This window comes from Ammospiza nelsoni, chromosome 4 (genome assembly GCF_027579445.1).
Source record: "Ammospiza nelsoni isolate bAmmNel1 chromosome 4, bAmmNel1.pri, whole genome shotgun sequence".
Classification (NCBI taxonomy): domain Eukaryota; kingdom Metazoa; phylum Chordata; class Aves; order Passeriformes; family Passerellidae; genus Ammospiza; species Ammospiza nelsoni.
In genome coordinates this window covers 30,088,508-30,102,115 of record NC_080636.1, presented here as the reverse complement: position 1 = coordinate 30,102,115, position 13,608 = coordinate 30,088,508, and the positions used below count along the sequence as shown (strand labels likewise).

At 41.3% G+C, this 13,608-nt stretch overlaps 1 protein-coding gene across 1 annotated transcript in view; it reads right to left on the bottom strand.

Annotated features, from left to right (window-relative positions):
- SLC7A2 (solute carrier family 7 member 2) overlaps window positions 1–11,559 on the bottom strand; it is a 53,509-nt gene extending 41,950 nt beyond the window's left edge. The window contains exon 1 of the mRNA XM_059469896.1: window positions 11,551–11,559. The gene's annotated coding sequence lies outside the window, so the exon portion shown is untranslated. The remainder of the gene's footprint in view (window positions 1–11,550) is intronic.
- Between the last annotated feature and the right edge of the window lie 2,049 nt (window positions 11,560–13,608).

Genomic DNA, 13,608 nt, shown 5'->3' with positions numbered 1-13,608 from the left:
AGTGAATTAAACTGGGGAATGGAGACACACTGCGCAGGCACTAAGTCAATTTTGAACCAGATTGGTCTCCTGATACAATTTACTACAGAGCTGCACAAGTTCTTGTAGCAACACTACTGCAGGGTACACATGGAGAAGGATTGACTACTGTAGGCAAGACTTAAATATTTCATCTCTTTTTGGTGCAGCCTTAACTCAAAGTAAGGACAAGATTATTCTCAAGAAAGGCCACAACAGTCTGAATGGCAAGATTAAAGTCTGGAACATAACACTGCAGCAGTGTTGATGATGAATGACTCATAACAATGTGTAAAATCTGACTCCATCACTGGTAGGAACACATGCAAAAGACAAATCCATTTTAAGTAAACTTGGACAATTCAGTTGTTCAGTACACAGCATTACTGGTACATCTTAAGGGAATAGAGATATTTATAATGTAACAGTTACAAAAGTTACTTTAAGTCTTATTCCATTCCAAATTCTGTGAAATTAATTGAATTCTGACACCACACCCTGCACCCTGATGTGGCATTCACTCATGGAAGGCCAAATGAAACTGACTACAAGTTACTTGATCTGAAATACAAAAAGCACATTAAGGATACTACAGAAATAATACAGACATTATTAGTTCTGCTTTATTTCTAAGAAAACACAGCCTAGGTTCTATTTCAGCATGTCTTATTTTCAGTGTGCATACTCATTTCACTCCAAACTGCAGGAAAAAAGCAGCTAAGAAAGACAAGGACAGCAACCTACAGAGACTGCATTTGTATAGAAGGGGTTTATTTACTTTCTTATTTCAGTTTCTGTTTCCACAGTTTCTGGAGAAGACCATTATGAAAGCTCATCCCCACCACATGCTGAGATGGTGTTAATACATGAACTTGGAATTAAAGTAGGAAGTATTGCTCATATATCTAACTCCATACAAAGCAGACTTCATCCCCTTCCTTTCGTTATAAATTTCTTACTGATGACTGTCCACCTGCTTCACAGGGCCTTATACCTTTTTAGTACACAGTGTATGCCTCAGTATTACAAAAGGGCTGCAGCAGGCATGTGGGCAGTACCTTCTTCCCACCACCCAAAGGCAAGCTGGTGCACTGTACAAGCCTGAGGACACACACAAACAACCACTCCTCCCAGTGCAGCCTGCTGTGGGAGCATATTCTGAAACATTAGTTTGAACAGCACTGTTTCACATTTTGCAATCTTGGGAGCGGGATTTTAACTCTATTGTTTCTCTCTTCTTGGTGTGAAGCATATCCCACTTCTCCATTTCTTGAAGGCCACTACAATATCAAGTATCACCTCTTCAGGCAAAAAACTATATTTCTTTTAATGTCTTCTACCTCAGAGTCTGTTCTCAGAACCTTATCTTTCTTTTCTGCCCAGTGATTTACCCAATTTATCAGCAAAACTGAACCAAGCTAAATACGTTTCAGCAGAACTGTATCAGTCACAAAAAATAGTAATGTCAAGGACTGCAGTATTTCTGATGGGGCAATCCAGACTTTCCCTTCCTGGGCCTCCAGAGTAGAAATCCATGTTAAATATTCAGCCTTATGCGAGTTCCCTGTCTGACTAAGTTTCATATCGAGGGAAACAACTTCTATAGCCTATCCAATTCACATATTTATTTCCCAGGTTAGTTTTGGGGAGACTTATTTGTTGTGGTTCCTGAAACCCTGCTTTCTAAGTTTGCTAAGAGAAATGCAGAAGTATTCCACACTGAAGCCAGCAGCCATGCTAGCTGTTCAGGAGAACATGACAGAAGTAGCACTGTGAATAAAGTTGCTTCATACTACCATTTCAGGTCTTCCTTCAGCCTTTGGATCTGTTTTCCAAGGGGGTGTTTACTATCAAAGAAGATTCTACATATAGCACTTGGAAGTGTCTCCAACTGCTCTGACTTTCCCTTTCAACTCAGATGATGTTTTCCAGAGTTTGTAGTCTCCTCCAGCAAGGTGGTGAAATCCAAAGTCACATATTTCACATGCCCTGCTGTGTGTTTGCAGAGTCCTGTTTCCCTCAACACAGAAGGAATCAAAGTACCAGCAGAGCTTCTTCCCTTACAGTTCCAGGTTTCTTTACAGCCACCCCTCCAGGGAACACTATGAGCAACATTCACATCATGCTGTTCTTTTGCTGCCTTTCTGCTATTTGCAAACAGCCATGATTAGCCAACTCGCTGTCTCTGTGCTATCGGCAATGCTTGTTATCAAATCCTTAGAAAGCAGATGGAACACTGAAACTCACACTTCTATTAGCTAGGTTCCAGCCAAGCTAAAATACTGTATTTCACTGTTCTTTTATGAAGATTATAGGAAGATACTTATCAAACTCACCATCCTCTACAGAAGTCACTTGTACCAGTCATCACATAGCTGTCTGGACAAATATGTCTCTGTTCATGAAAAAGCACAAGAAAATAATTTTGAAGAAAATAATACTCTAGAAAATTATAGTCTACTAATAAATGCAAATGAGAGTTGAGAGAGTGCTTGGGAAGGGGAGGGAAGAGGAAAGATATTTGCCACTTTGGTAATTTCACTGGTTCCTATGAAAATATTCTCTATATCTTCAGACAAAGAGATCAGAAACACGTCAAATATGCACTACAGGAGCTACAGTTAGATGTGACAGGTTACAAGTAAGAACTATCCAAAATTCTTCATTCAGAACCATTTCACATACAAGTCATTCACCAAGGCAGTCTAGAAGAGTATCACCAAAAGTGCACTTGGTAAGTATCATCTTGTTTGAAAAGTTACAGTTCCTTTATTTCGAGTCCAAGGAACAAAACTATGGAACTGAATTCTAAAAGACTTCATTTGTTGCAGGAAAAGAATGATTCTAAATGCCAAAACTTCTAAAGTTTGAGGGATACCACTGTCATGGTCAAAGTTTTTCAACTACTGAAAACTTTGTCACTTCAGTGACAAAGATGCTCTAAAAGGAAGTGAAGACAAAAATCAGAGGATGTAAGAGAAATTACAGTGTGTTTTACAGCTATGTGGAGCATGATAAATAGTTTTTTCCAATGGCTGTACAATTGAAGCAGCTCCACTGCTCAGTCTGTTCTCTCCTCTGTGTCTGTTCCTGAGCTGTGGCTGCAGAGCCATGTGTGTGGCCATTCCAATTGGAATAGGGAACTGATCTTCAAACAAAAGTATCCCAAGAAAAGAGATTAATGTTTCCTAATCCAGTTCATTGCACAGAACAACAAGCAGCTGTGCAGGCACAGAGGGATGGTTATAGGAGCATGAACAAGAGATAGCAGGCTGGAGCAAAACATAAGAGTTCCTTATGCTGACATTGCTTCAGTAAGAAATGCACAAATTGTACCTATGAGCCCATGCAGGCTCAGAAAACTGCTTATTTCACAGAGCATAGTGGATACATTTTAATTAATTTCGATGAAAGAGTGTAAACATTCACTTTACATAATCAGGAAGCTGACTTAATTTATTGTGTGTGAATAAAAATGCAACATAAACAGTATTTAACTGCAAATTCTGCTCATTTTGCATCTGGTTCATTGAACTAAGTGCAACCCATCTGTTACCATATAGGACAGAAAAGCTGTCAAATAGGGAAAAAAAACCCTCTTATTTAATACAACTCTAAAATTATTTGCTTAGACAGCTAATGAAGTGGAGTATATAGGCAATTAAACTCCACAGAAGACTTTGCAGAGTACTGTAAAATTGAATAAAGGTTTATAAATGTTTGTAAGTGAGACAATTAGAAATACAAAATGGGGTTATTAAGTCTGATGTTGAAACTAATTATTTCAAAATAAGACACATGCATAAATTAAAAAAATAAATTGAAACAGTCTAATAAATTATTTCTAAGAGCTGTACATTGCATGGGAGACTGCAAAACATTTTGGACCAGATACTCAGAAGCACTATTCCACTAGGGAATAAATGTTGAGACAATTAGAACAGATTTCCTTCACTTAGAGAAAGTACATTACAGGGCTGATTTTTCCCTCTCAGTTTCTTCTCTCCCTACCATGCAAAATCCACACAATGATTCCCTCATTGCTCTAAGACATTCATTCTAGCAGAACACCTCATGGCAAATGATAAATTACTACCACATGGTATTTTTCAGCATCAGGCTCTACCACGATGATGAAAGTTGCATTTTCATGGGACAAATGGGATTTCTCCAAATGATGCACAAACATCTACTTTTTAACTCCTGAAAACTTATAGTAATTGCCTCAAAAATCTAAAGGTGCCTAAGCAATAGCTGGTTGACATAATCCCGAGAAAAAGTTATACAGTTTCAGAGGTTGGGCATTCAAAAGAGAGCAGGAAAAACTAAGCAAATGTGGAGAAACGAACAAAAAGCAAGACTGGTAGGAAAGTCATATATTAATATCATATTGTAATTGGCAAGCCTACAATAAAAATAAGCTGTAAAATCTGAATGTATGATTTTTGGGAGTACGTGTGTTTGGGCAGGGCAGTGGAAGATCACTGATTAGTCTGCATGATGATCTTGGCCTAGAGCATCCATGAACTCAAGTTCTGGCGTGACTGTCAAGCACTTCAGCAAAATAAAACAGTTATTGTTCCTAATTAGGCAAGCAGTTTTTAACTGTGTATTGTTTTTAGATAATAAAATATACTTAATAAAGGAAGAAACAGAGAACACATCAATTGTGAAGTCACAACACTTTCCATATAAAACTTACTTATGAACATGTCATTCCTGCAAGTATTTAAATACTTTCAGCATCCAAAGTATGCAGTTAAATAATTTTGGTGTCCATTGTCGGATTGTTCTAACTATTTATTTTTTTGTCAGGTCAGCAAGAGTCAAACCAAAGACCACAAAGTAAGATCTTCCTTCTAGTGTTCTGTAAGCAAGTCAGCACTGAACGTTCTACTTATAATACATTCAATTTTCCTGCCTTTTTCTAGACACCTGATATGACTTATAATGTTCCATGCAGCACAAAAATTTATGCAGAATGTGAATGAAAACCTAAAGCTCTCAGATAATCTGGATCTACCACAGGTCTGAACAAACCTGTTCAAACTCTCAGGAGCACACACCACATGACTCACCATTGCTTCTCTATGCAGCATCTCATCTTCAGCTACAAACTACCACAGGCAACCTCACAGTGCTCTTTTTTCTCATGTTACTGGCATAATGCAAATTTGCCACTGCTCCATCTCCACACATTGCTCATTATTTTCCTAGATGTTGATGAAAAACCCTGGGAAAACCTCTGGAAAAACCCCTGGGAAAAATTCTATAAAGCCCAGGAAATAAAAGGAAAAGTCCTGGAAAAGCCTCTGGAAAAAACCCTGGAAAAATCCATGGAAAAACCCCTGGAAAAACCATGTATTTCCTGGAGCAGAAAACCATGAAGTTATTCCGTACAAACTGATGTAAACACAAAGTATTTACTGCACTGAAAAAAAGGAGCTGGGAAACAGCAAAAACAGCCCTCTGAGACTATGAGGAACAGCAACTCACATTTGAGGCTTCCTTGGGAGATATTTTAATCTTTTTAGTAGCAACTATTCTGACCAATTTGGGTTTGGGGCACTGAATAAAACTAAGAGAAATGATAAAATACTTGTCAAAGGATGGCAAGGACAGGTACATAGGCTACCTTAAAACAATGAAAACCTCAAAGCAGGTCTATTATATACAATAGGAAGTCTCCCCATGGATGGTGTTTTAAGAAGCACTGATTTCTATTGCTCTGGACTTCTCCATCTCACAGTGAATACTATAATTGCAAATTTCATAGTGTTTCTAACCAAGCACCAGGTACTTCTTGGTAATTCATACATTTGAATTTTTAATATTTAATCTTTTTTACTGATCTAGTTTAAGATAAGCGCAATTTTTCTCTTATTAGTTTGCTGGCATAGCAATTTACCTAGTGCATACTCATGCCTTCTTGAAAAATATGTTTTTTAAAAAAGCCAAATTCATAGATGTAGAAGGTGCCTTCTACAAACAGGCCTGAAAGATGCCTTCAGCTCAGGACTTCCCTCTTCACTCAGGATGAGACCTTGTCCTGCCTGTAGAACAGCCCCTCTTTATCAAAAAGTGCCCAGGGCCCCGCCTTGAGTCTTCATAAAGAAAGAGGGTGAGCACAGGTTGGTAAACAGTGTAGAGAGATAAGGCATCAAGATTTTCTAAGAACATATTGCTGAGGAAAAACAACAACCACAGAACATGTAAATTACTAGGTACATATTATTGCACATAACAAACCTGATGTTTCATGATACTTCTTCAGTACTACCCTAAAAAGTTCTCCTTGTCTTCAAATCCTTGCAGCAAGAACAGGGCAACTAAATTCTGAAACTGATTGTACTCAAAGACTTACCAATACTTTAAAGTTAGACTGTCATTACAAGGATCAAAAATACTGCCTACTCATCTAAACTAATGGCTCCAAAAAGCACACCGAAGCACTATACCTTTGAAAAGAATCACACATGCATGCTAATTCTATATATCCACAAGACTTTCATCTAATTCACAGTGCTGAAAGTTATTTCCTGGCAAGTCACATCCCATCATTTTCTCTCGACTACATGATAGTCCAAAATCATTTGAGGGCAAAATAAAATCAATATCAGACCAAATAATTCATAAACAGTGTACTCAGAGGAATTAATTTAGTCCCTCACAGGAGTAATCATATACCTGTACAGTATCCAAATGTTTCAATTTCCTTAAATAATATGGAGACATTTCTCAGTCTAAGGAGACTGAAAAAAGGACAATAACAATCCCTTCCAAATTCTGTTTCAATGATTATTTATTCCATAACCACAATGTGCATGGTACTGCACAAACAAAATAAAATAAGCACAATTGCTTTCCCATGTTGTCAAGCAGCTACAACTCCAGGCAAAGAATAACCAACCTCCAACAAAGTGAGCAAGGAGCAGAGATCAGCTACACGAATTCACAGAGCTACAGAACAACTTATGCACATCATTCACTGTGACTACAATAAAGGAAATGAAGATTATATTGCACTGAATCCAACTCCCTCTCCCTAAAAAAGTCACTTAAAGCATAATGTTCTTTAAAGCAACAATAAATTTATTCCATGCATTTCTCAAAGAAAAATATTCTGGAAAGAAAAAGCACAGGTGGAGTAAATTTGTACATTAAATACGAACGATGGAAGAAAAATCTGGCAAACTCACTTGGTACAATTTGCCTTTTTCTCATTCCAGTCCCAACTGGCAAATGTTCCCTAGTTAAGCTAGCTCCCTGCAGAAGATTATTTTGCATTTTGCCAGTTGACACCTTTCTATGTTTTGTTACCTTGCTACAACAGACAAATACACAAAAAATCTAGTAACCAATTAATTGGATTAATGCAATCATCCCTTTCTAGTAGTACATCTGACATCATAATTTTCAGAAATGAGGTCATTTAGTGAGAACAGCAATGCAAGAAAACTGATGTTACCATCACAGAGGCAAAACTACCCTGCTATTAGCAATAGAGGGAACTGCAGCACAACACTGATCACCAACACTGACTCTGCCTGTTTTGACTGCTTATCAGAAACAGCAGATGCTGTGTGCACTCCACTGCACAGGGAACAGAGAGCACCAGAACCCACCTCCCCCCAGCAACTGCATGGAGGTCTTTTGGGTCACCTTCATTAACTACTGGTTGTGGAAGGAAAAGTTAACTCCAAAAGTGAAAGGGAAGAACCAGATCCAGCGAGCAATCATGATGATAACATGATGTATGATTGCTTCCTCCTCTGTGGCTGGTTTACTGCTACTTGTCAGACACATGCAACCAGTCAGACACAATGAGAGACTATACTCTTCCAAAGTAAGTGTTGTAGAAGTCATCCTATGGCCCGAATTTTAATGTAAATAAGCTTTAGATAGTGTTTCTAGAAGCCATAACCCAAACTAGAGCAGACAGTTGTCATCAGAGCTCTGATGCTACTATTCCATACCATTCAAAAGTTCATTGCTGTCTGGGCAAAATTTTGAGAGGCTCCATCTGTCTTAGAGATTCTATAAACTTTACAATATGTGAATGGAGATATATTTCATTTGTAAGGACTTCTGTTATTAAGTTGAACCATAAAATGTTCTACTTCATTTTTTTGCTTAATTCTTCATAACAGATGTTGGGGGGCTGCTTACATATATTCACAACCATCACACATATACTTGGGAGTCCATGTGCTCTAGGACAGAATCTTTACAGCTACAGTAAAGAAAGGATAGCTATGGCAATTGTCTATGTATGCTATGCCAGTAGCACCTCTCCACCCTCAATAAACACAGGCTCAACATCAGACATTCAACTATCAATGTTTTAGACTGTCACAACCTGCCCACCCTATTTTTTACAGGGGTTCAGTTCATAGTGAAGTGAGAAGGAGGGATATTCATGTATGCAACTGCTGTAGATCATGTATTGTCATTAAAAGACCTGGAACAATCATCTTGCAATCAGAATGCTTTATTTGAGGTAATTTCTTCTCCAGTTGTGTGTAGAACAAGATGTCCTGAAATCATCCTGTGGTCAGTCACATTTCCCATCAGTGTCGTTCATCCATTCAGAAATCTCTCATTCCACACACATGCAATCTGATGCAGGAACTCGTGAAAACAAGGACAATCTAAATGATCTTTTCCTTGGAGTATGTCCACTTGGATAAATAAGAATTTTGAGATCAGGCAAGACAATACTGTGATCTTGGATGATTTTCAGCAATGACTAAGCTTAGGAGTCCCAGAAGCCACTTTACTAGTAACCTTTAAAACTCTCACTGGAGTTGTAGTGGCAGATCACTTATACAAATGCTTTTCCCAGCAGAAAGGAGGACACATTTGTCTTTTTCTGAAAGTTCAACTGTTTGCTTCCAAGAGCCCTGTCAGTTGAGTTACCAATATTAAATTTCTCAGCTACTAAACCAGTGGGATGAAGTTCTCCCCAACTGCAGAGCAAACAAAAGGATGAAGAATTGAGAAGCCTGAGGATCAGAATTGTATCATGATGCTGAAGAATCAAGGGCCATGTGCTAAATGGTATTATGAAGATGGACACTTTCAGACACATGAAAATCTACAGACACAGAAACATGGTTCCAAGCACTTTTTACGATAGTGTATAATTTTGAATAATTTCAGCAACATATAAAATGATTTTTAATATCTTAGTATGGAAAAAGCTAATATGAATGCATGAAGTTCTGCTTTGAAGCCACAAATATGCATTGAAATGGCATTGCTAGCTTTCTACACCTTTGGCTATATGGCATTAATAGATCCCTAACTAAAATATGCTAAGTGCATTAATTTATTAACACAATTCTCTCGGGCACATGGTGTGATTTTTCAGGCTGTCCTGTGCAGGCCAGGTATTGAACTTCAATGACCCTTGTGGGTTCCTCCCAACACAGGATATTCTGTGATTCCATGGTTATTAAGAAAATTGAAACTCATTTTGATTTAATCTGTGTGTACAAAACTAGAAACAGCTACCTTGTCATTTATCTAAGCAAGTACACTTTTGTGAGATCAGGAACCTTGGTCAGGAACATTTATGCACGTACACAGTAACCAACATACTGAGCTTCAGGATCAAAACTTCATTGCATTTAAACTTGACAAAGTGCCAGGTTTCATCCACATCTGAAGAAACAAACTGCATTTTAGTAACATCACTTAGAAGACTACTCCATGCATGAATAATGACTATCACAACATGTGGCAAAAGAGTAAAAATGCATGTCATTCATACAAAAAATCACTGCATTTTTCATAAGATACCAATATGGCTACTTATGTCTTTGTGGGGCTGTTTTATTTCTGTGCCAATTTGTATCAGAACCCAATGGACTGGGGTTTAGAAGAATTGTGTGGTCAGGGGAAGAGTAAAATGAAATCAATTGCAGACATGAAGATCTTACAGGAACAGGGCAGGCAGGCACCATTTCTTTTTCAGTCTGGGCATGTAGTACATCATAGATGTCAATGAAAACAAACTTTTGTGTAGGCATGATGCCTATTTTTACTGTTGATGTTTTAATGCCATTAGGTAATGCAAACCAGAACTCAAAACATTTTCCACAGAGTTCCAGGACCCACTGTGTACTGAGTCTGCTCAGTGTCTACAGGAACTTTGATAGAATGTGTTTTGTCTTTCTAGCACAAACAAACCACCATCAGCTTGTTTCAATATATACAAGTTCTCTATGCCGTGATCCCTTGTTTTACCTTCTCCGTCTCTGAAACATCCAGATGCCTCACAATAGATTTGTTTTTATTTTAACTGGAAGAATATAAAGAAAGAAGTTTGAAAGCTTGTCAAATAATGTTGGGTATTAATATACTTGAAGTAGAGGGTAGGCTTGAAGAAAGTCCTTTCACACCTTAGGTCAAACTTCAGGAAACTTCTGTTCCTTTCCTAGGTAAGTTGCTGGAATGATATATTAAGCACTAGCATAAAAATCAGCAGAAACTACATGTGCTGTGATGCTGTCAGAACTGAAGTGGTGTGAGACCCTCCCCTTCCCCAAACCTAATGTAATTCAGCCAAATTAATGGAGTTCACCCAGAGCCTGCATCCAATTGATAATGCTCTATCATCCAAACAGTATAACAAATCTCAACTGATACCAAATATTTTAAAGTGGAAGGATTATGTTCTGCAGCTTCTGATACCTTAGATTTTAAACTTATTTAAGTTTAAAATCTAAGGTATCAGAAGCTGCAGATCTTATTTTACTTATTTTACTGAACTCGTTTTCTCCAGCTGTCAGTAGCATTATATGTAGGGTCATATATTCTTCAAACACATCTCTAGATTTAAACATGCAAAGTTGGCAGAAAGGAACATTTCGTAAACTTTTTCCCCACAGTTAGGGATCTGTACTTACTTCAGGCTCTCCACAGAAGTGTGACATCCCCAACTACCCAAAACACATGAAGAGCTGGGGCTGCAGAGCTGGGGTCGCACTGTGTGCTTTGGGTCAGTCACACCTGCACGGACCACACCTCCAGGTGCGGCAGTGCCTTCAGCGAGCTCGTCAGAAATGCAAGGAGGGGCGTTTCACCCATCGACGCCCCCAGCCCTTTACAGTAGGAGCAAATGCCACCCCAGGACCAGCAAGCAAGGTGCCACACGTGCCCAGGAGCCCTCAGGAGCCTTTCCCTTGTGCCACATGCAGCCCCGCGCCCCCCGGCTGCCGCAGCCCGGCGCCGGAGCGGCGGCCCCCAGGGCCAGCGCCCTTCTTCCCACCGCGGACTTTAAAAGGCAGCAGCGAACTCCTGTGCGTCCCTGCCCGCGCAAGCCGCCCAGCTCAAGTTACCGAGTTTTTCCTGGGAGCGAGGCGGGAATCAGCGCCCCTCCGGCCGCACAAGCCGGGCTGGAGCTGGGACTGAGGATCCCTCCCCACCGCGTCCAAGCCGCCGAGCGGCCCCGACGGCGGCGTTCCCCCAGCCCCTCGCCCACGCGGTCCCGAGGAAGGAAGGAAGGCGGAGAGGGGAGCCACTTACGCGGCCCAGGCACGGCTCCCGGCGGCTGAGCGGCGCTGCCAGCGGCGGGGCTCTCTGGGCGGCCAAAGCCGGGGCGCTCCTCCCCTCAGGGAGCCCCCATGCCCGGCCTTCCCACACGTGCGGCGGGCAAACCCCACCCTGCCGACCCCCTGCCCGCCCTTCCCTCTCCTCCTCCCCTCCGTGGCCGGGGCAGTGCGCTCCGCTAAGCGGCGCGGGGGCGCAGCGGGGATGGGAGAATTCCCTGAAGGGTCGGACCGCGTTCCCCCCCATGTACACCAGGGGAGGGAGGCCGGCCCGCCGCGGCACCGCGGTCTCGGAGCCTGTGCGGACACCCCCGCTGCCCCCGCCCTCACGGCGCCTCCGCGGGAGCGACCATTGGGGTCCCACCCGCGACGCTCTCCCACTCCTCAGTCGCAGCAACCACGGGCTTCCCTAGCCTTGCTTTGCCCCGAGTGTTTAATGTTCCGCTCGCGAATAGCCCTGGCGGGGGCTTCGTGAGTGATACGCCCTCGGAAACAATTTCCCCGCAGCATCATAGGGGGGAGCCTGTGGGCATTTGCCTGCCCTGACTTTGTGCGGGAGGCAGGAGGAGGGGCTGCTCCAGGGCCGACCTTTGCCGCTTGCGGATCTATTTTCCGAGGCACCTTTCAGAAGCCGGTGATGGGATTTTGTAAGGAAGCTCCAGGCAGTGGTGACAACGAAGGTAGAAGTGCCGCTCTGTCAGTCCTAGCAGATAACACTTTCTATACTTGTTTTGGGAAACATCATAGGCAACATTTGCCTGATGACAGCAGAGAGTGCCATTGGATGGGTAGAAGTACAATGCAGCTTCTTTTCATTCTAGTGTTGTCAAGCACTGCCTTTTCCTGCAAGCCTTGTCATATTTGTTCAAGATAACTGGAATGGCAGCTCTATCTATCCACAGATTGGAGAGTGTTAAATGCTTCCCTCTTTTTCAGCCTAAATAATTCAAATAATTTCTCTCGGCCAGATATCTTTAAAAACTCATTTTAAGGCTAAGAATAGCTACTGCTAAGATCAACGTTGAGAATATCCAGAAGTCATCATCTTTTTCTCTCTGCATATATTCTACTTACATAGGTCCTTTCCTTTTAACACTATAATCTGAATTGCCCAGCTGATTCAGGGTGATGATTATCCCACTCTGCTCTGTGCTGCTGCAACCTCACATAGAATATTGTGTGCAATCTTGGGCTCCAGAATACAAGAAGACTATAAAGCTATTTGAGAGTGTTCAAAGGAGGCCTACAAAGATAGTGAAGGGTCAAGAGGGGAAGGCATTTGAGGAGAGGCTGAGGTCACTTGGTCTGTTGGACCTGGAGCCTGGAGGAGACTGAGGAGATGTCATAGCAATATTCAACATCCTCATGTGGGATAGCGGAGGCACAGGTACTGACCTGTTCTTTCTGGTGACCCAACAGGACCTGATAGAATGGCCTGAAGTTGTGTCAAGGAAGGTTTAGGTTAGATGTTTGGAAAAAAATTTCACCCAGGAGGTGGCTGGGCACTGGAACAGGCTCCCCAGGGAAGTGGTCACTGCACAAAGCTGTCTGAGCTCAAGATGCATTTGGAAAACGCTCTCAGGCACATGGTGTGACTCTTGGGGCTGTCTTGTGCAGAACTGGACTGTGATGATCCTAGTGGGTCCCTTCCAACTCAGAGTACTCTGTGTGATTCTATGAATACATAAAATCCTTGGACACAACTTTACAAATTTTGGCTATGGATCTGCTTGTCTCATTTTTATGATATTCTCTCACTAGCTATGAGATGGATGTGTGTACGTATATGTGTAAATATGTACATTACATATTCATATACCCACACACATGCATCCCTACTGTCAGGAACTGCCTTTTAAAAAATTCCATCTTTAACCTGGCTAGGTTTTGCCTTTCTCCTTCTACAGGGAAAACTCCTTCAGAACTGTGTATCTGAAAGAAGTCAGACATCTATAACTCTGGTTGAGTTCTCATTCCGTGAGTCTCTTTCTTCTCACAGAAGATCATATAGAGGGCCAATCTGACAAGACAGGAA